We start from the raw sequence: 20,344 nt of genomic DNA, 5'->3' as shown, positions 1-20,344 counted from the left end.
ATTACTTTTAGGGGAAAAGCTGGTGCACAAAACTTCAAAATCAGCATTTTCCATTTTATAATTTCTATATTATTCAAGTTTATCTTATTTCAAATGAGCTCATACTTTACATGTAATGTTGTCCCTGAGTAAAAATACTTGTGTTTTCTTCTTTGATGATGGATCCAATCAAATTTTGTACCAAACAAAAGAAAAAAATTTCTATACAGTCTTAGAAGTCAGTTTTTTCTGCTATTCTCAAAAAAAAGTGATTATCAACATCCATTTTATTTGCTGTGAATAAATTATTCAGATCTTGTTTACCATATTATTAAATTTTAATCGTTCTCTTGCATTTTCTCAAATGTAAACAAACCTGTGTCAGAACAAAACACTGCTTAATTATGGCAGCTTCAATTGCTCAACAAAAGAGACATTTCAGAGCGGAATTTTTAGATTGTCTAATTCTTCCCTAAGGGCAAACTCAGCTTTCTCAAAATTATTGCCTATCCATTTTATTAGGAATCCACAAAGGTAAATTTTCTAAAGATATTAAAATAGAGAGCATTTCAGCTCTTGAATATTTTTTTCAATGAAGATAATTGCATATTAGTGAAATTTTTCTTTGTTTAGCACTGTCCAGAAACCTGTGTTAAAAGTGATGAGACATTCATATGAGCCTGTACACAAAGAAAGAACACAAAAAGTACCACAATACCACTGGGTAGCTTCGGATCTTTTCCAACCTTAATGATTCTATGATTCCATTCTGTGATTCCATGAAGTGACGCTCACAGGGCTTTCTGGAGGACAAAGCCTCATGACAGGTAATGCAGACCCAGCATGCCAAGTCCATATTTCACCTTAACTTGTATGACACGTGGACTGTGCTTTCCCAGGAGTCTCAGACAAGCAAGATGGTGCATGCAAGTGGTCCTGCAGACCTGCAAGATGAGGCAATGACCAGTTCCTTATTTTTGCATTGCTTCCAGTGAAAGAACTCTAATGACTGAGAAGTGACAGATGGTCTCAGCTCTACGACAGTGAAGGAAACCTCTGCCTGCTCCTGAGGAGTCAACATATTACCACAGCACTATGATGGTGAAATGTGCGCCAGCAGAAATCTGGGTTGCAGTTAGGAGTGTAACTGCAGAATATACATAGATGGGTATGTTGTCTGAAATACTAAAAACAAGTCTGACCACAGTGGGACTAACTAGTGAGCCACAGACCTAGGTAAACATATTTGAACAGTTTGTGGGCTAGCCTGGACCACAGGAAGAACAATAATGAAGCTCTCAGTCCTCAGTTCTTGCTGTCATGCCTGTACAAGTCCATTGCATGGACTACCAGTGACTCAGGGCTCTGGGCTGTTAAGCGGTCAATGGGAATTTTTCAGTGTAAGTGTTGAGAAACTTGGGAAAAATAGATGAATACCTCAGAGACAGAGCAGGAGAGTTGCTGTAAATGGAGCAAATAAACAGCGTGTTACTGGAACAGGGCCTCCTACAAGCCTTGTGGTTTTTTGCCTAATGTGTTATATTCCCATTTCATATGCCTCAAATTATGGACAATGGAGAAGATTTTTGTTCATATTTAGCAATGATTGTAGAAGGAAGAAAAAAAAGCCTAAGATGCTGTCAGCAATATCCAGCTGCAATCTTGCAATCACAGCTTCTCAGAGAAAGTCTCTTGCTCTATCAGAAAATACATGTGTGGTCCGATCTTAGCCAGAATGTTTGTCTGGAATTCCTCTGCTATTCTCATCTAAGGCTAATGTTTATGACTGCTTTTGCACACCCTTAGGGGCCCTATGTCCTACCAAGAATTCTTTTTTCATGATGGGAAACTAAAGGACTCTAGCTGTAACCAAGTGATCTGCTACTCCACTTTAATATTGGTGTGGCACAAATTTCTGATACACAAAATAGACCTGTTCTTCAGCAAAAATTGATGTCCCCTAAATTTGTTGAAGAAATAGCATAAGAGGGTAAGCTGCAGAGAGCTGCCTGCCTGACATTCAATCCCCAGTGAAGAAGTGTCTGCAATTTTTTTTTTTCCTACCGGTGTCCTGCCTTTGGAATTTGCTTGTGCCAGCAGCAAACAATAGATCTGGGGAAAAATAGTGCACTTCAGGGCTGGATCCTCAGGCACAAGCTAAGGGACATGTAGGGCAGGGTCTAAGTGAGAGCTGAATGCTGCAAAGCATTTAGCAGAAATAATCTAATAAGGGCTGCTGAGACAACCCAGAGGTGAAACCCTGCAGAGGTGCCAGAGCCCTCAGATGAGCCCAGAAATCTCTTACTGCCTCTCTGTGATCCACTCCAGTATGTGCATGTGCAAACTGAAGTAAAAATATAATAAAAGGGAAATTTCTACCCCTGCTGGGCCTCAACACAAATAGCTCTTGCATGTCTTTTTTGGATTATCAAGAAAACACAAGAAATGAAAGGAAACAGAAGAATTGGACTTTTAAACACTATTTAAGAATGGATTAGTTTAGTTTGTGATTTTTGCATCTATGGGCTTGGAGAAGAAGGGTCAGGAACTCAGAAGACAGAGTGACCTAAAACCACCAGTGGTGTCACTCATAAAAATGGATTTCCAAATATTCCTTCTTCCCTTATATTGTCACTTGAAATTTGAAGTTTCCATGTGTCCCTGGACAATGCAAATTTCTCATGTAAACTTCACAGCTAATAAAGGGCTAACAGAGCTGCCATGCCAGTTGGAAGGGATGGAGACTTTTTATCACACCTCTAATTATAACATGTGCAGTGCTTTCAAAACCAGATAAGAAATATCCATTTCGAACTCTCCATAAGCCTGAAATAAACTAAATAACTCCTTCTGTCTGTTGCATTTCCAAATCTAAATGTAGTGCACAAGTCCATGGTGTTTAAATTGTTGCTGAAGAGGAACCCAAATCTGACCTCAGACCTAACCCCCACTGTAATTTTGTTTTGGTGTTGGTAATTTCTGTCTGGACAATTTCAAATATAAGTGACCTTTCCCTGGAACTCTTTCCCCGCGACATTTAAATAAAACTTGCCCTAAAATTCAAGTAATAAACAGGGCTGCATAACTCTGAGGCTTGGTTATTAAAACAAATCAAGAAGCTGAGAGGAGAGCTGAAAAAATGTTATTTTCCATGTGTATTTCTCTCCCTAATATTTTGCCTTGTTTTGAGTAAGCCTAATATATTTCATTTTTAATTCTGTTCCAATGCTCTATTTTAATGCAGTAACATTTATTAATTGGTATTTCCATGTATCTTCCTCTTTCCAGCATAGATTACTTTTAAATAAATGTAGGATAATCTAGAAAAAATGTTGATAACAACTTCTTACTTATTCAAACTTGAAATGAATTTGCAAATACTTTTCCCTTCCAAACCTTTATGTTAAAAGAAATCTCACATTTGTTAAAAATGTTCCCCAGACCAGGTTATGTGCACCTGTCTGACTGACATTTTTATTTTAAAGCATGCGATTTTAATCCTGTGTGCTCAGTGACACCATTCTCGGACCATAATTTATGTTGCTAATAATGTGCTTCTGTAAAAAAAGAAGTCCAAGGTGATGGTGAAGGAAAGGTTTGGTTGTCAGATGCCACGGCAGCAAGAGAGATTTGACAGCAGGAGCACAGGGTGAAGAGGAAAGAGCCAGCTGTTGTTATGTGTTATGTTCCTCCATGAGAGGGGAAAGACAGAACCACTCCTGCAGTTTCAGCTCTTTCCCCTTCAGCCAGGGTGCTTTTTCTTGAACTGTGACATCAAGCTGAGGAGTTAGGATGTCATTTTGCAGACTGAAAGCTCAACAGGGCAAGGACTGTCTGGTTATTTGGGCTTATCCCACACTCAGCACAATGGAGGCTCGAGAGAGACTGCGGCCTGGGGACAGTGCAAACAATCACATAAGTAACTCCACACATGTAGGAAAACCGTGCTGGAGAGTTTAATTGCTGTGACAGTACCAATGATGGCTCAGGTAAAAGTCTACTTAAATTCCAACACTGCATTAGCAATCTGGGACAATTTTCCTTGTACGTTCACATCTCAAGTGTATTTTAGATGGTCTGAAAAAACAACCCCTGCTGTCAAGCATTTCAGCTTTGCTGTTATCCAATATTTTCATTCCAAACACACATTTTTAAGTGCAGATAGGGCTAAGTGACCAGCAAATCTGATTACTGCCAGTGCATAATGCCTGACATCCTTTATGCACTTGGTTCTTGACTCAACACAGTGGGGGTTAATGGGAGCTGTGAGGCTAATGCCCCGTGCATCAGGTTGAGAGCACACCTCTCAAAATTAACATGGTCGGCTTTCCATCTTCATCAGGCTGCTTTGCTGGCTATGACAGTGATAGGTGCAGTGTAATATCAAAGATCAGACCATGGCACAGGCAGAAATCCTGTCACACCAACACAGGTGTTCTTAAGGACCAAAGAGGTTTAGAAGAGGTCTCCTATCTCAGGAAATAAATGGAATATTATTCTAAAAATCACACCAGTTAAAAAAAGAGGTGGTGGAAAATTACCACCACAAAGGAAGATTTTCTTTTAGTCATCACAAAAAGGATGGCCGTGGAGGGAAAACAATAAATACAGTGGGAGCTACATTTATTCTCTGGGTTTTCCACATATTCTACTAATCTTAAGAACAGCCAAATTTCTTTCTTCTCACCCTACTGCAGCATCCAGTGAAATTGTTAATTGTTCAGGGAAGGGGTGATGCCTTGTTATGTGTCTGGTACAATGGCCAATGAACATATGCTGGTATTTTTAACAGCTCCACTGTGAGAGTTGTTGTAAGAATGTCTCAGTGAGAATATAATGCTTTCCTTGTGTGGGAGGTCAGGCTAGATAATTTTAATAGGCCCTTCTGAACGTGAAATATATTATCAAACAAAACCACAGTGATACAGGCAGCAATTATTTTCATAATGAGAACTGGTAATTGTGTGGACAGCACTGAGTAAAAATAAATGAGATCTGTAGACTAATAACAGACTTCTGCAACACTGAGAGGAGCAAATACTCCTGTAAACAGAATTGGTATTGCCACTAGTTCACATTCATGCAGCATTTTGCAGAGTTGTTATTTCATTTTGGGGAAGAAGCATGAACAGAACAGAGATTCAGTGGTTGCCCAGCATGCAGTGATGCACTGGACAAAGCTCCTGGGTCACCTCTGCCAGCCTGTCTTCTCCCCTCTCACATCTTGCACAAATGGAACACAGCACTGGTGAGGTGTCCCTCTCCTGACCCACACTGCTCCCGTTCTCTCAATGCTGAGTGACACCCTGGGGACCTCTGACAGTTGTGTTCCATCCAGCATCAGTGCAGACTGCCAGAAAGTCCTTCCAGCTCCTGCTGGCCCCATTTCAGGTGTGGTGTTTTTATTAGGGCAGGTTGGAAGAAGCAAACATTAAATCAGTCATGTGATGACCTTTACCTGCAGCTCCACCCTATCTCTGAACACATCCTGGTGGTAACTCTCTCAGAAGTTACCAACACTGGCATACACTTGGGGTTGTGAGGGCACTGTTGTTCATGCCTGTGTGTGCAGGCATAAGAGAACAACCCAAAATTACATTTTTATTGTCCTAATTGTTTTCTTTCTCTTTCTTCACTGGCCTTAATTGAATTTAGGCTGAATTCTTTTGCTCAGAAATCTTGCTACCTCTGATTTTGGATTATTGGGTTTTGCCTTACATCAGTAGACACGTGCATCCTCACTGAGTAGCTTTCCTCTTACCCTTAGTGGTTACTGGAGATCCATTTGCAGACACTATGTGAAATGTCTATAAGGCCTGGAGCCAAGTTCTGAGCTGATGTAAATAAGGAGCTGTACTAATTTTCACCAGCAGATAATTTGCTATGACACTAAATTTCTCCTTTCTCCTGTCCCTGATACAGGATGGTCTGTCTGCCACATGCAATAACAGTAAAATGCTGGTAAAATTAAAGGCCCCTTCTAGTAACCTTTTGCAATCAGATTTACTAATTGGGCCATGGGACTCACAAAACAGTGTGGTTCTACCTCAACTACTAATTATCTGGCACTCAAATCCCAAATTAGACCTTATGCAGGGGATTGGAGTCTTAGGAGGGTGTGATTCTCTCCTGTCATTTTAAGGAAACAGACCCTTTCATACACTGCATGTATAAAAATGGGAAGAAGATGACAGGAGCAATTTTGGTTCCTTGCTATTAACATTCATGACACCCATGCTATCTGGAAAAAAAAAAGAAAAGAAAAAAGAATTATGCTACAATAGGGATGTTTTGGCAGTCTTGGAACGACTGCACTTATAAAGTGCTATTAATAGATTAGATCGTGTCTGCTGTGCTCCCAACAGTTACCTAAGGATCTTGAAGTGTACTCGTAATAATAGCAATGCTCAGCACTTACAGAGTTTTACATCTCCAAAGTACTGTACAAACATTAACTAATTGATCATCAGATCCACACTGATCTGTCAACATTCATCAGAAACACATTTTGAAGGAAGACCAATCCTCTTTTTTAAGTGTTCATACTGCAGATCTGTTCAGTAGAGGCTGAGTGCCTTCAGAGCATAAAAGTCAGCATTACAGGAAACATCTGTCATGGATGTCCCATTTTCTCATTTTCACCTCATGGGAAGAAATATTACAAGGCAGAACATTTTCTCAGGAGAGGTTTTTGTATTGCACATGAAGGCATTATTTGCATTGTTTTAAAATATAGGTATTTGGATTAATCTGTAGTAAAGAGGACACTGATGAAAATTTATATAGTGTATTTTTTGGTAATTCTTGCTTTGTTGGTGAGCATTCTCCAGCCGTATCCTTAGAAAATTGGATACAAGAGAATAAAGTCCTTCACTGATGTTTTTAGACCTGCAAAGCTGGTTGTCTTTGATTATGAAAATGAAGTGGACCTAAAACTAGGAAATATAGTGTTTTTAAAGTTTTTTTTTTATTTTTTATGGATTGCTATGTCATTTCATTGAGATGACAAAGGGAGACAAATTTCAGTTTGACTTGTGCATTTTATTAAATTTGAGAGGTTCTGGAGGTGCGTTTTCAGCACAAGGCTGACCCGCTGCATTGGTCTCCTCATACCAAAACTGACATAGAGGACTGCCACAAAAATCCTTCCCCCTTGGTGAACTACTTTATGTGTCCTAAATAACAAAGGAAACAAATTACTAGATGTTAAACCTTATCTGATAATGATGAACTTGTTGACTACCTGCAATACACATAGACATGATCACACTGAGATGCTGTCCCCCTTCTGCATCCCAAGCTCCACTAAAAGAATAGCATTAATAAACAGAAAGTCAGGCTCTCCAGAGAGTTTTATTTACTTATCTGTCCTTAAGCAAACATAAAAAATTTGTGTGTATGTATCTTTAGATATATGTGTGTGTGTGGTTTTGTATTTATACACCGTTTTTGATCATATAGTATTTTTCTGACTGATCTGATCTCTCTCGGCCCAGAATTGCAATGATACAGACTGTTGTTTTCTTGTTTATATACAGTATAGAGGTATTTTTTTGTTTTGTTTTGGTGGGTTCTTGAATTATTTTGTTTAGTTTGGGTTTTGTTTTGTTTTTTTTTTCCTGAACACTTTTCTGTTCATTTCCATATGGGAGTTTCTGTCATTTGAAATGCTCCAAATATATTAATGAACTCCAGCTGTATTCTAGTGCAGGGTGAAGTATGATATAAAAGAATAAAATGATTTAAGGTTTCTCATGCTTTTAGATATTGGATGCTTGATTGTTGCAATATTATTATAATTATACTTTTAGGGAGGGTGTTCACATGTAGTTTATTAGATTTAAAAAAATTACAATAGTGAAAAACAAAGCAAAATCCCATCCCTTGACATAGTATTAAAACCTACATGATTCATGGGCAGGATTGGAAACTTTAGTTACATCCAATGAAATTAAAAAATAAGAACTTCTGAGTGGTAACCTAAAAGATTTAACAAGTATAAACATTTTATAAGAATTTTCGTCTGGGTTTACTACTTTTTTGTTATGCAGTTGCTGTTGTATAACTCTCTTGCTGGATTCCTTTTGTCCTTGTTAAACTTCCTTCTCTCTTGCTTTCTTCATTAAACTTTCTTTCCTTGTGTGTAGTTTTTTTCTGACCTAGACCATGTGTGTATCAGGATGATGATTTACTGGGTTTAATGTGAACGCAGCACCCATGTAGGTGCAGAGGAACACTACAGCTCAGAGTTAGCAGCTCAGAGAAAGCACAGACTTTTGCTAATCCTTAAATTCTGGCACATGCCACAAACACCATGTAAGGATGAATCATTGTCCTCCTCTTTTATTAACCAGCACTCTCAATCTGGAGCCCAGGAAAGCTGGAGGACATCCTCCTCAGGTTCTGCATGTTCCTAACAAAACTTGTCCCTCACGGCAGTGCAGGAGGAATTTCTGCTGTTTCCACTGGCAAGGGTAACATTAGGATTTTTAACTTGTTCCCTATCACAGGAGCACATTTAGTGATTTGTGGGTTTCTCCTTTTAAATTTCTAAGTATCACCTCCTGACCATGAACTGCTCTCTTCCTTAAGGGGCACTGATGCACTCCCTCAGTACTACACAAGGTAAATGAAAGAGGCAGAAACAGAAGAGCAGGCAGCTCTTCAAAAAGAATTTGGACAACTCTCCCAGGCACATGGTGTGACTCTTGGGGCTTTCCTGTGCAGAGCCAGGAGTTGGATTCCAGTGGTCCTTGTGGGCCACTTTCAACCTAGCAGGTTCTAATATTCTATGATTTCACTATGAGTTCTGTCACTAAAACAAGGGACAGCAGCAAGAGCAGAGATGTGTCTCTTAAGGCATGGTTGACACATCTTTTGCAAGTCCCATAAACCTTTATGCTACAAATGTGGATTGCAGAGTTTCCACTGGTAAATTCTCTTCAGGCTGTTAGAAGGAGTGTTATGACTCTGCTAATGAAAGGATCTTGTTCCAGACTTTCCTAGTGCTAGTCCCAGACTTCTAACCCAGAGTGGCTCTCTCCTTCCTCCTCAGCCTTTCAGTTTCCTCCTTTGTTATTCAGTTTCAGTGTGTCCTTTTGCATCCTTTTGTTTCCCTTCATAAACTCCAGATTTGCTTTCACACACTTCTGCTCAGACATAATCCCTCCCATTCAATTTTGCTCGTCCAGTCCATTTTATTCACTCCTGCTTCTTATCTGGCCTCAGTTTCCTCAACAACCTCAGACCTACCTAGTGATGTTATACCTTTCTCCTGAATCCTACATCTCGTGAAGCATACACAATACCCAGACCACTTGCTTCCCTTTAGCCTCCCTCAATCTATATTCTCAATCTTCCATTTCCAGGCCCACTGCTCTTATTAATTTAATTCCCTAGGTTGTCCTATTTCCAACGCGTTTTTGACTCAAATGAGTATGTCTTCCTACCAGCTTGACTTCTAGTAGAGAGAGAGGAAAAACGTTTTTCAATTGTTGCAGAACCTGGAGCATACCAGGCTAAGAAAAGACAGACATGTCCTCAAAAGTCTATCTGATTTACACCTCAAGGGGTGTGGAAATTCAGGGTGCTTTTGTGCTGTGTTATGGGCACAATGAAAAATCCCTTAGGCTAGGCTGGCTTTAGAATGGAAAGCAGTATGACAGTATCAAAAAGGTGACGACTTTGAGGGTTGCCACCTTCAGTCTCAGCAGGACCCCTATATAATTACTCTTTCCAGCACTTTTTTCTCCCCATCTGACTCTGACCTTGCTTAGGTTTCCCCAACACATCACTAAATCATCCTGATCACATATGCCCTCTATTCTGTGGGGGATGAGCTGCATTAGATGAGCTCAGGGAACGATGAGACACCCAAAGAAGCTTCTTGGCTCTTCAAAGAATCACATAACTTTTAAATTACTTGCTTTAAGTTACATGTAACTTTCAAGAATGTGTTTTGATTGTTTCTTGGCATGCACTTGCAGACTGGTGTCACAAAGGATGAAAGGGTACCCAAAGCATGTAGGAATCATTAGACATCTCGTGAAGGTCTGTCTTGCTTACTGTGTTTCCAAATAATCAGTGATTTTCAGATAAGCTTCCAAGAACTGAGCCTCTCCTGTGGAGCATATCCAAACCTCCAAGGACTGCAAAAATCCAGCAGACAGTGAAATTCCTGGCAGTTATGAGAATCTCAGCTTCAAGTAATACAATGCATTTTTTTTTTCTAATCCCAGATGAAGTCTGAGAGTGAAAATGAAATGAGAAGCTCTCTATTGGAGACTGAGTCTGTCTGTAAGTCTTAAACACTCTTGGAGAGGGCATTTTTTATTTAAAAAATGTGTTTTGCCAGTCTATTGGGAGCCATCTATGTATCACTTACAAATTCTGTTCAGCCTGTGAGCTCTCTATATTTCTACTTTTGTGCTATCTTTTAGTGCATTTGTTAGATGAAATCACATCAAGCCTCTGGGTTAAAGGGAAAACGAATACAGATCCTCTGAAGCCCAGGTCAGACCTCTCTCCATTAAGACAAACTCTCCACGTGCTGCCAGTTAAAAGTAGGATTTTTTTTTCCCTTGATGTCATGTCAAAATACAGGTTGAATCAATGAAGTAGAACCAAAGCTTTAAGGTTTTAGCTTTGAAATTTCTCAGCACTGATACATGAAATGGATAGTATGAAATTATTTTGTTTACAGTTCTATACCATGGGATAAAAATAGATTAGTGAATTTTCACAGGGAAAATGAAGCCTCTTTTCTCTTTGTTTTGACTGAGTGCTGAATGCAGCAGAAGCACCTTTTTATTTAGTGTAGTCTCATGATTGGCTACACTCCCATTCTGTAATTAAAAAAACCCAAACCCATCAACACCCAAAACCCTGCACAGAAACAAGGCTTTCTGCCAGACAGACATTTTTGTGTGGATAACAGAGCAAATTAGACATAAGCTTGCAGTGGCAGCACAAAATACCTGGGTAATTTCAGAAAAGTTTACCTTCAATCTTTAAAGGAGCAGCATTGTGATGCTGAAAATTTTCACACATAAATTGCTATTTCATCTCTAGAGCAAACACAGACACAGAAGAAAATGTGCTTCAAACAGGGTGAATTCCAAGGTGCTATAAAGGATGTTTTATCATGGTTTACACTGTAGAAAATGCAGAGAAAGGAGCATAAGCATGTCCCTGGCAATGCAGAAACCCTGTGTGGTTTATACCCTGTTAAGGTGGGGGGCACGGGATGACCTGTATGTAAGACTTGGAGTCAAGAATTGCAACCTGGCTTTTGTTTTGATATCCTTGAGACTCCAGGCAGGGAAGAAATTTCATTTCTTGCCTTAAGTATTTTTATTTTTAGAATGTGCATGAAAATGTTTTCCAGTGTTAGAGGGCAGATTTGAGGGTTAAGACTCAAAACTGAGAAGCTGAGACTGCTGATAGGGAAAGAGGAAATATCACTATCCTGCCTCGAGCAACCAATTCCACTCCTTGTGTGATGGCAAATTACTTTTGATTGATTCAAAGTTCATATCTCAACACAGGCTGTCCTTTGAACCATGCAATCCTAACAGACGCTGAGATTTGAAGGCGCAGTTCATAGAAATAAAGAATCATAGAATGGTTTGAGTCAGAAGGGGCACGAAAGACTTCTTGTTCCTATCCACCTGCCTTGAGCAGGGGCATCTTCCATAGACCAACTTTTTCAGGGTTCCATCCAGTCTGGCCTTGCACATTTCCAGGGATGGGGCAGCTGCAGCTTCCTTGAGCAAGCTGTTCCACACTCCCAATGACGAATTTCTTCCTAATCCCAAATCTAAACCTACTCTCTTTCAGGTTAAAGCCATTCCCCCTTGTTCCCCCTGACAAAAGTCCCTTCCCAGCTCTCTTATAACCCCTTTTAGGTACTGGAAAGGATTCCAAAGTCTTCCTGGAGCTTTCTCTTCTCTAGGCTGAACAAACTCTACTCTGTCAGCCTGCCTCCACAGGAGAGGTGCTTCAGATCTTGGACCATCATTGTGGTCCTCCTCTAGGATTCCACAGGCCCACATCCTTCTTGTGCTGAGGGCTGGATCCAGAGCTGGATACAGTAATGCAGCAGCGGGTCTCACAAGAGCAGAGATCCTTGATCCTGCTGGTCACTCTGTTTCTGATGATCAGCATTCTGGGCTGCAAGTGCACATTGCTGAGCCATGTCCATAGCTGGACTCATAGTGACCAGGAGGAGCAACTCTCAGACCTCTCAGATCCCACCAGGGTCTTTTCCAGGAAACCCAACCACATGTTCCATTTCCATATGTGTTTGAAGCACACAGAGCTGGTGAACACCAGCTCTGCTGATCTTCTGTTACAGACTCTGCTGAGCTCAACACAAACCCACTGTGGCTCCTTGCAAAACATTTGCTGTTTCATCTGTTATGGTTACAAAATAAATCAAATATCTGTTCTTGGATGTTTTCCCTCTCTCTATCCCAAGCTGCTCTTTCAACTCACTGTCCCTCAAGGATCCTATTTCAGTGTTAATATTTTATGCATTTACCATTATAAATAAAGAATATAAACATGGAACATAAATGCATTCCTGAAGGACAAAATAGCACTGCACACCCCCTATTTTGCTCTGAGTTTGACAAATTATTTCTCAAGAGAATAAAAGGTGTACCTAAGGAAATGTCTGCCAGTCAAAAGTTTAAATGAAAAACAGAGCAAGAAAACATGCAATGTTTTAAAGTTCTAACTAAATTTGAACAAAAGGTACCTTGGGGAAGCAACAAAAAGACTGGTATGTGTCCATTAAAAGATTCACATGTAACCTTTGATTTCTTTTGTTCAGAGGACTTTGAGATGATAGGAAGAAGATGTTAAAATGGGATTACATCATCAGCCATGCAGGGACTGGGGGAGAAGTCAAGAAGTCACTCGATACACTTGTCTCATTTTTTGTGCAAGATGTTTCAAGTACTCTGAAACTAATAAATGTGATGCATTAAAAAAATCTCAAAATTGTAACCACTGATATATTTGAAGACTTCATTCTGGATGCAAGAGGCTATCCAGGCAGTGTTACATTTCTTGGCAGAGAGATTCTGCAAATATATATTAAAAAAAATAAAAAGGAAAATAAAAAAAAAAAGCTGCAGAGAATATGCAGAACACCTTATGTACTAGATGGGAGGAAGGGAGTACAGAGCACCAGTGAAGAAAAGTCTGAGCAGACTCTTCTCTTCATTCCCTGTGACCTAACCAAAGGTCCTGACCATCTAGGGGAAAACTTCCAGTTCTTTGGAAGAATGACAGAGCCCGACTTTTAGTCCAGGTCTAGTGCCAGAGTGAGATTAATAATCATAGGAACATTTAATAATTGAGGTTGGAAAAGACCTCCAAGACCACAAAGTCCAAGGTTACCTGATGCTTCACTGGGCCTATTGCACTTCTTCCCTCCATCATTTCACAGATGCTAAAGTGTGATCTTTGTCCCTTCAAGAAGGTGAAGAGCCAGTAATGACAAGCAAGCCTATATTCCAGATGATATCACAATTTCTAACTTGCCATAGACTGTTATTTTGCAAGGGAAGAAAAAAATCCTGATACATTATGAACTATGAATTTCTAGGACTCAGTAACTAATAACTAACTAGGACTCAGTAACTAAAGCTGGATGGAGACCTTCAGTTTACACTATAAATTGGTACAAATTATGCCATTTACAGCACTCTGGCTGGTTTCAACATGAGGCCTACAAATGCCACTTACGATTAATAAAATCTCTGTTCCCAAATGCATTTTAGAGGTTGTTTTATATATATATTTTTTTTTTCCCCAGAGAGAAGTACTTTGCACTTTTTGAACTTCCAGGCTGATGGGTTGAGCCCACAATTGGTACAGGTTTTTTTTGAAGTGGATAATCCAGTACATGGCTGAGAAAATGACAAACCAGATGCAAAGTGGATGGTCTCCCTTGGGGCCTGGAGAAGTGGAGAAACAACAAAATCTACAGGACATTTCTAGTGAATCAGACCCTTGTTCTCCTCCACAAAGGAGGAGGGGGAAAAAACATGGTGACACATAAAACATGTGGTAACAAATTGATGGCAACTTCTACAAAATGGGAATATGAACTACGTGGCATGTAGATAAAAGAGAATGCATCTGCAAAACATGTGAGGAAAATTGTGAATATAATTCTAGCAATTATGATTATAGTGTTGTATACGCTACTGCACTTAATTACAAATCTCCATTCTTTTCATGCTATGGAAATGGACTAAATGTATCTCAAAAGGACAAGCAATCTGTGGCATGAATAGAAACCTCCTTTATCTTAATACAATGAAGCCCACATTTAACAAACATGGCAGCATCTCTGTGAGAATTTTGATTACAAAATGAACATCGTGATAAAAATTAGCAGCCTTTATTTTTTCATCTGAGAACATGAATAGGATTAATAGCATTATTAAGAAGATTTGGATTGTTTTGTTGCTTTTTAAAAAGTAGTTTCCTTCAGGAGTTACATTAAAATTATCATCTTTCCTTTAGTAAAAATATTAAAATTTTATTTTATTGGAAGGGGAAGAGGTCTGCTTTAAAAAAAAAATTCTCTTCATTTGTGTGCTTAACACTTTCCTTCTTTTTCTCTATTGGAATGAGAAAATGTGCAAGTTTCATAGTACACACATACTCAATTAAAAGTTAAAACATGGCCATAATAATCCATCTTAAACTGTGAACCAGAACAGTTTGTCTATGTAGATCTGTGAAATATTTGGCAAATATTGAATTCTGTTTAGGAACACTGGTCTAGAAGGGAGGCCTCAGGGAACTGAATTAATATACAGGAAGTTTTTGGTATGCATTTAAAAGTGTACACTCGAGTTTTAGGTGCTGGTTTCAGGCAGTTTTCAGAAGTTCCACTGAATTTAATGAGCCAGGCTGGATTTACAGGATCTGGAGAACTAAGTCATCATATCTCTTGAGAGGGGAAGTGGTACGAGAGAATAGTGTGGTACAACACAAGGTTTTTGGTGGCCCAAATTTGGGGAAAAGATATCCTTGTGTATAGTAAAATTGTGAGTTACACAATTCTCTGTAAAGATGCACTGATAAATCTTAACAGTTCATTACTCCATCATGTGTACTGAAAAGTTAATTCATTTTATAGTTGTTTTTTTTTTTAATGAGTGTTTAAGAGTTCCATGAGTTGGATAACTTCCCTCTAAAAAACTCAGAAATTCTGGCTGTATGTTCACAGATGAAGACTTTGTTGCATGGGGGCGCTGTGACTGGCCATACTGGGCACTCTCAGACCTACTACCCAGGAACACACAGGAGAGAAAAGAAACCAAGCCAGAGAAAGGCATATAAACCTGCTTATTATGACATCTATATGGTTGTCATTATTATTTCCTTTCTGCTCAGAAAGGCTTTTGAAGGTTGAAGGGAGAGTTATTTACTATCAAGTGAATCTTGGATTCATTGTGAAACTGCTCACTTGCCTCCTACAAAAAGATGCTTAAATTAATCAAAGTTCATTAAGCTCTGTAGAAGTCTTAAGTGCCATGGACAACTGAGATGATGCTCTCCAAAGTACAACATGTAAGAGCAACACAACCAGGAAGGAAGAGACAGTGTCCCAGCTCTGCTGAAGCATGTGAGGCTTGTGGGCACCCACACCTAGTGATTTACACGCAAACACAGATGATCAGCTGTGCCTGCCCAGCAAAATCTGTGTGTAGGCCACATGTGAGTTGGTAAAAACTGGGTTGAATTTATTTCTTAAACATTTTTTTCATTATTAATTCAGATTCCAGATTCTCTGTAGAGTTCAGGCAGAATTCTCTAGTTTTCCACCATCTGCTATAATTCCTGCAATATATGTTGTAAGGTAGGACATAAACAACACTTCTTCTCCTAGCTGAATTCAGGCTAATTTAGACAATTGCAAATGTCCAATATGTACACTGGAGAATTAATTACTATTTGTAATTCCCACAAGCCGCTTGCTGTGAATTTTCCAGCATTTGTTTTGCCTATTTTTCAACCAGTCCCTATTGCTGCATTCTGTACAAAAGCTGACATTCTTACTCGAGGTCACCTCGCTGAGCATTTCTTTCACCCCCTACTGCCTGCCACAGAGGCTTTGTCTAGACTTAGAAACACCAGCTAACTGAGATTGATTTATCCCAGTCTGGACAAGCTGTATAGTTCTCAATCTCAAATTTGATCTCTTCCCATCTGTATTATCTTGGATTCATCATAACCCTTTCTCTGTAACCAAGACATCCATGTTTTAGTATTAAATATCAGAACTCCAGAATCTACTACACGTTTGTCACTGTTTGATTAAGCTTCTGTTTCACCTAAAGCCTGCAAAGGACATTTTATTGCTTTTTAAGTATTTTTATTTTTGCGCATGTTAATATTTTTCTTTAGGAAGAGAAAATTCTTCCTCTGCAGTATTTAGTCCTTGATAATATGCAGAAGATGATGCCTTTTTTTCTTTTCTTTTTTTTTCTTTTTTTTTTCATGGATAGCCATATCTAGGAAAAAGGTGACTGCTAAAAAGTTACTTTGAACATATATAATCAGATAAGAATAATTTAATTAAAGTCCATTAAAAAATCTAATATTTATTATTAGCTTGTGTACTTCCTAATTGTTTTATAGGCTTTTATTTTTATGGCAAGATTCCAACCATTACAAATACATGGAACTTGATACATATCCAAGCAAAGAAATGCATTTGCAACTTTGTTTAAAGAGGAAATTGTCAAAAATGTCAGAGCATAACCTTTCACAACAGAGAAAAAATAACTTTGCTTTTAATTATGTGGTTCTTCTTTTCCTTGTTAATATATTATAAAATACATTACCAGTTTTGGAGGGCAAAAGGGGAAAGGGGACTGCACTTAGAAAGTGTAGGCCTGTGTAATGTCAGTAATGCCAAGAGATTAAAAAACTAAATCAATATATCAGTGTTCACCCAATGCATTGTCTTTTCCAATTTTTCTTGTGAACACCAGAAAGAGATTCTGACCTCAGTCAAATCTTGGTGCTGTAAATACTATCCTTATTTAAAAGAGAACTAATTTAACTTTTTTTTTAATGAATAGCAGTTTATAAATTGGGACTTCTGAATGCAAACATTTTTCTAAAGACTCTCTGGGACTACTCTGTGCACTTAATTAGGTAGTATCCTTATGTCTGAATTAATGAGTTAAAAATGTAGAACGCTTACAGATACAGTAATGTCCACTAAAAAGCTCAGAGAATATGAAATGTTAATTCCATTAGTTCTGCTTTATGAGGAGCTCCTGATATCTTGATATCATTCATTGTAGCCGTGCACTGATTTTAAGAGGTGGGTAATGTCAGAAAGAAACATTTCTTGCTGTTTTTTGGTTAGCAATTAAACACAAGTGTAACAGACACAAATATAGCTTAAACAGCTTTAAATTTAAATTTCTAGTCTGAAAGTCAAAACCACAGGCAATGGGAAAATAATGATACTACGGTTACCTGGGGAATTCAGCCAAAGGGGAATCAATTTTATTGTAAAGATCATGCTTCTAATCCACCTCTACCTGTGTGCCAGATGGTCAAACCAAAGAATCAACACATTAGGCAGATGGACTTGGTATCTGATTCCCAATTACTAGAGTTGCTTCATGTGGAAGGTTACTTCTACTGATCAGAGAAAATTATTTGTGCCCAGATGGTGACAAAAAATTGCTCACTCTTTCAGTATTAAAGGTTTCCAATTATCTTTCAAAGAAAGGCAGTAGCATTAAAGATTTCATCCAAGGCTCATGGAAGGTATCTATTGAGGTTGGTAGTGGGTAATAAAAACTTAGGGACGAGGAGTTGTTAAGGTACGTAAGCCAGGTGATTGAGCTCTGCCCTACGTAGAGCAAGAAAAAAGCCACAGGACATCACACAAGAAACCATGGGATGCAACAAATTACTCTATGAGACTCTGGCCAAAGCTTGCAGGGATAGATGGAGTCTGAGGGTGTTTAAGGAAGAGTCTGATCAGACCCAGCCAAAACCCACAAACCCACAAGGGGGCTTGGAGCTTTTGAGGAGCAGAGCCTTGTCAGTATTACACGCAATATACATGCAGAAGCAGCAGCAGTAAGACTGGTTAGGGCTGAGATTACATGAGCAACTATAGCAGAAATACAATATTTGAGTTCAGATTTGACAGAACTGGGGCCAATAGAGAGAAACAATTTTCTACAGATTGTTTATTTGTGAAGAGACAAAAGCAGTGAAAGAACCAGCATGCTAAAATAGAAAAGCAGTAGAATATGAAGTGGGAATAACCTTGAAGCCTGACCAGCTGGAGAGGAAAGCACAGGACAGGGCCATCAATACTACTGAAACCCATGTGACATTACACTGCTTCTGTTTCTGCAGGTGTTGCTAAAGGTATGGTCCCCTGTTTGGGCTGCTCTGTTCACACACAGTGTGTGCATGGAATTGCACATTCATCCCTGCTCATGGATGGACCCCAAAATGGAAAAAACAGCAGCCTTATATCCAGCAGTCTAGGAAAGAAGAAATCCTCAAGTCTCAAGGACTAGCAGATGTCTTTTCCTTCTAACAAAAAGTGTTAAAAGTATTTAAAATATTCTTAGTACACATTGTAGGACAATAGACCTGAAAACAATAGAATTCTATGAAAAGCAATAAAGCTCCATTAAACCTTGTTCAGGCTCCTACAGACAACGCTGCATTAGCTGCCAGCTGTACATAGCTATTTAGTCAAATTCTCTATTTCAGTGACAATTCACCATCAAAGGGATAAATGGAAGCATTGTTTGATGGATTCAACAAGTTGGCTCTGTAGATATCTGTGCATCCAGAGGTTAGAGGCAGGCATTGTTCTGACTGGAGCTCATGCCTTCCCAAGATGACACACTTGAACTGGGTTCCAAATTCCCTCCCCCCATCTCATGTGCTCATAACATTTGCTTTAACTTGCAGCCTAGAGATGAGAGACTGTTAATGTTGATACCCAGATATAAATAAATAAATGAATAATATACATAACATTTACATGCATATATGTAAACTCACTATGTATTCTTTTTGGGCCACACCAAAATGCACACTTTCTTACCAAGTAATGTGTACTTCCTTTGGAAATAACGTTCAAACCAGTAAAAAACTTTTGTTTTAACTGAAAGTTTTACTATCCATTTTAGCTTTTTGTCTCCATTTCAAATGCCATCACTATTTTGAAATTATTAATTTCCAAAATAGAATTCTAGCTGCGAGACAAAGAAACTGGAATTATAGCAGACATCAGTATTTGGAATTTTCAAAGTTTTTCTCTTCAGGTTTTTAATAGAATAGAATCAGAGAACCATATAGGTTGGAAAATACCTCCAAGAACATCGAGTCCAACCATTATCGATTCCCTATAACTTTGAATCTTGTGAATAGTCTAAGTACCTTAAAAATTATCACTCCCCACCCCCAAATCTCTCTCTAACCTCAAAAACCTCATTCCCTGTACCACCTGTTTATCTGCCATTATCTGCTGAGCAACAAGAATGGAAACTTCTATGAAGCGCAGATTATTTGACATTAGGCAGATGCACAATACACTGCACATCATGTTTTGGGTGTTTTTATAAATAGCAATGAAATTTTACTCCCCAGCCCAACTGCTAAACTTGGTCCAGTTGTAATTAAATACAGCCTTCTGTTGTTAAAACAGATCAGCTTTCCAAACTACACTGGCTTCATAGACTGATATGTCTGTTCAATGACCAAGTTTAGACAGGCAGGAACTTCTGTTCCTCCTTGTCCTAAGGGACTGCTTTAGTTTCATACAAATATGACCTTTGAAAGAAAAGGATAAAAAACGCTTTTTGCCAGAAAAGGCTGGTGAAAGCCATTTCCCCTGCGTAAATAAAGGGAAAAGACCAAGATATTTAGTTCTTTTGAGGAACCGTTTGCATCTGTTTCAGGTGCATCTGCCAGGAGAGATAATTTTAAATGCAAGCACTTTGCAACTTTGACAGTGATATTGGCTATAAAATACTGTAACACAAACAGGAAAATTGCTTGGAAAATCTGAAGGGAAATTGCAATGATCAAGAATGGAAGAAAAGTTATTTTTTATTGCAAATGCATGTTTTCTGTGGCTAAATATCATCTTGAAATTCTTAGCTCAGTAGCCAGTGCCCATTTGTTTGTATTAAAAATGAAGTAATAAAGAATTTAAATAGTAATGACAACATTATAGTTCTTTAAATTTAAACTCCTTCATTAGAAAGAATGAAGACTTTTCCTACACAAATTAGCTGTCTGGGCAGGCACTGAGGGTACAGGGCAATGCTAAAGCTGCATG

Source organism: Melozone crissalis, unplaced genomic scaffold (assembly GCF_028551555.1).
Source record: "Melozone crissalis strain CALT ecotype California unplaced genomic scaffold, PUWL_Pcris_2 ptg000008l_1, whole genome shotgun sequence".
Taxonomy (NCBI): domain Eukaryota; kingdom Metazoa; phylum Chordata; class Aves; order Passeriformes; family Passerellidae; genus Melozone; species Melozone crissalis.
This window is presented reverse-complemented; position numbering follows the sequence as displayed.